We start from the raw sequence: 4,079 nt of genomic DNA, 5'->3' as shown, positions 1-4,079 counted from the left end.
TGTGAAAGTATGAGATGGTACTAGAATATCTTATGAATCTTATGAACAATCAAAGGGCTGTAACTCAATCTTAAATGAACCATACTCGCAGAACACCCCACAGACAGCAGAACTATATGATCGCAGCAGGGAGGTTTCAGCTAAAGACAGCATTAGGTTGCCTCCTGATGAGTTTAAAGATAGAGACCAAATATCAGCAGGTTTTGAATGAATATTCCTCTGTCCCACAATCAACAAGAATGTGGATGGGGTGAACTATATCTAGTATAACCAGCAGAGATTCATAAATTACACCAGAGACGCAGTAAAAAGATAAATAGACGTAGATTAGATTCACACCTTAAAAGGTGTGAAAGGAGGGATTTGTGGAGGCTATTTTTATATAACATTAGAAAGACTGATTCTTATTATTACATTAAGCTTATTGTGCTCATTTTATGTGGCTGTGATTTAGGAATAAATGGACCCAATCACCCCCCCCCCCCCCAAGTTTTGATGGGGAGGACAGGAACGAAGGGAACAGTTACATGAGAAAGTGTTTAGCTTGCAATATTGAAAGTATCAAGGTCAGATGCAGAGACTGAGAGAATACAAAAAGTTAGTAAGAACAGCACATTGCACCGGCCTTGACTTTGTATGGCCTAGCTTTGCCCCACAAAGCTAGGAAGCAACATTATGTTTTTCCGCTATATCTGAAGAAACCTTAGAGAAAACAAATGACGTATCTAAGAGACAGAGTAGGGAGGGACTTCGCAAGCCGGCCGAATGATGATTGGAGGATTGTGTTGCCAAGAGCCTCTATCTGAGTCTGTGCACCAACCAAAGAGAACCAAGTCTAAACCATGGTATCTCTTCATCTAGTCTTGACCAATCATAAATGTACGGGCAACGCCCTGTGTAATAAAATGTATTGTCGCACGAGGTTCGAGGCTCTTTAGGATTTGGTGGTTACAGATTACAGCTTTGCTGCCTGTGATTTAAAGACGTGATGAGTCCTTGGCCAAGTGATATATATCGTTTGCTCTCTTTACAATAAATAGTTAAACTTAGAAGTTGTCTGTCTTTTCTGGAATTCTGAACCCAACAAGACCCATGTGGTTTGATTGCTGGAGAACATCCTTTTGATTGTCACAAAGCTTATTTTCTTCAACAATCCCAGGAAAATACCAAATGTTATTTGTTGAGGCGACCAGGGTTTTGGTAACTTCTGGCCGAGCTTTTTCACCCAAACGATGCAAATACCGGGGGATGCAAGTACAGCATGCAAGGTGTATTTCACAAGCCACAAGGAAGTGAAGTGTCCAATGTAAAAAGACGAGTGGGATACGCAATAAACAAAGCCTTGAGACGTATAATAGCTTGTATCAAATAAAAGCCTCTCAATCAGGTTAAATGAAGGTCTCCGTCAGTGTTGGAGGATTTATGGTATTTACCCTGACTCTTCAACTTGGCTTGTGTCCCATCCTTATCATGTTTACATCAAGCACAGTCCAGGCTCTCCAGAAGTGTGTGTTTTTATTTCGTCTCATTTGTAATTCATTTATAATTGTAAAGAGGACAAAGACCATTTGCCACATTGTGGACAATTCAGATTATAACCTAACCGTAACAGTGCAATAAGCCTCAGTTACGGCATTAGTTCCTACTGTCTGAATCATTTTACATAATAAATACAAAATAGAACTAACATCATAGTATTATTGTTGCAACACTTATCTTAACTATTTTTCAGTGGTAACACCACCACACAAAGTTACAGACAGACAGGACACTAAACACAGAGGCAACAATCAAATAAAACATCGTAAAAAGTAGTCAGATATTGCAGGTGCTAACACCCACAGATGATTTCTCCAGCTTTTTAAAAATTATTTTAAAATCCGTGATGGGTATCAAACTGGTCAGCTTAAGTTCCTGCTGAAGTGTGTTCCAGGTCGAGGGGGCAGAGTATGATATGGTTTTTTTCCCAAGCACCGTGCGTACTGAGGGGACGGACAGAGTGATGTAATTTTGAGATCGTAGTCTATAGCTGTACTGTTTGTGTGAGATGTAAGTGGATATGAAGAGGGGCAGCAGTCCAAGCATCGCGGTATAGATGAGTTTACCAGTGCAGTGATCTGCGCATTGATAGTGATGTCCAGTTGACTAAAGAGTACAGCGTGCAATGGTGTGTGAGGGGTTTACAGTTGGCTATGAACCTCAGAGCCCCATGGTAAACAGCGTCCAGCAGATGAAGGGTGTGAGCTGATGTACACAACACCCCCGTAGTCCAAGAGCGGCAAAAATGTGGCAGCTACAAGCCATTTCCTAGCACTTGTGGAGAAGCAGGCCTTGTTTCTAAAAAAGAAGCCCAGTTTTAACTTCAGTTTCCTTAAGAGATTGTCAATATGAGGTTTAAAGCAGAGGTTTTCGTCCATAGTGATGCCTTAATCTGTAGGTTTTAACAGCTGCAATGGGGTTATGCTGTGCAGACATGATGCAGGGAAGAACAGCTGTGAGTCAGTAAAGCTTCTCTGTGCCTTGACCTTTAGACCAAAAGCTGCATTACAGAGGGGAAGGAGGAGTAAAGCTGTCAATGTTCTGCCACCATCTGTTATTGTGCATTGAAATAAGATCATGATAAGGGTCCATAAAACCCAGCATTGGTCATTAAAGCTTGTTTAATTTGGATAACTCCCTGATAACACAGAGAACAGTAGATGACAATAAAAGCAATAAACAATAAATACAGAGAGATTATATGAAGCTTTGACTCAAAGGTTGTAAACTGTTGATGGGAACCTTTAGAAACCTCTACCCGTGAGAAGAAAAAAAAATTGCAGAAATGTTCAATATAATGGGGTGAATTCTGTAAGCGTTTAATTCAGTATGTCTTACTTGTTTGTGCTATGTATGCATCTACTGTGAAGAATAACTTCCTTCATGAAGATAATTAATTAACCATGATCTATTCATCTATCTCTCTGTCTGTCTGCAGGCTGGGAATGATTGAGTGCTAAATGAACCCAATAAACAGACTGATTGCTTTTTTCCGACCACAGTATAGTGGCACACAAAACCAACATGCATAACTCATATTTGTAGTGAGCTGTTCACCTGAGTCCAACCACTGCTGATCCCTCCCATTCTGCTACAGTATGTAGCCAAGATGGCGATCTTTGAGGTTGAGAGTTGTCTAGCTTTCAACACTCTTTGTCCGATATAAGTGCCCCATTCAGATATTTAATGTTAACTGCATTTAGCAGTCCTCAGTGAGAACACAAGTAATCAAACTGAGACAGCATAAGGATATTTATTTAAATGTTGTGTTAATTATACACATTGTAAGTAGTTGGCAGTTTTTTTCGCTGTGCACTCTAAAAACTATTCATGGGGTTAGATTCCACGTAAAAAAAAATACTTTTTCAACATAGAGCATTTCGTTTTTTACCTCAACTTATTTTAGTTAGTTTATAACTCATTTCAATAAGTCAGTCAAACTGAAAAATAACAAAAAAAATGTTACTTACAAATGTAATGATTTTGAAAAAATATTTCTGCATTCACTCAACTATAGGGATATACTAAGTTAGAGTAACTCATATCTATTGCGTTTCAACGGTATAGTTTCAAAACTGAACGCTTGGACTTGCCCGGACTTTGCTAGACTAAGGTGACCAGATTTTCAAAATTAAAACCGGGGACATTTTGAGTTTTGCGGTCAATATATCATTAACATATCCAATTTTCTTCACTGTTAAAGAAAAAAGGGGGACAATTCTGGTACAATGTAATTCAATTCAATCTAATTCGTTATTATTTTCTAAATAACACACTGTTATTTACTGAACAATAACACACAATTATCCTTGTTTTTATTTATGTGTTTAATTCTATAATCTCTATCTTTTTTGCCATCCGTCAGGAACTGAACTGTGGTTGCTAACAAGTGTCTAAATGAGACGACTAAACGTCATCACGCTCCAACATTATCTACCTTTAGCTTAGCGCAGGGTTGCCAACTTTGGGTACCTGGCTGGAGTGAGATTTTGATATCATGGGTTTAATTACATATGCACACGAAATGACTGCTATCGTGT

This window comes from Pseudochaenichthys georgianus, chromosome 10 (assembly GCF_902827115.2).
Source record: "Pseudochaenichthys georgianus chromosome 10, fPseGeo1.2, whole genome shotgun sequence".
Lineage (NCBI taxonomy): Eukaryota > Metazoa > Chordata > Actinopteri > Perciformes > Channichthyidae > Pseudochaenichthys > Pseudochaenichthys georgianus.
This window is presented reverse-complemented; position numbering follows the sequence as displayed.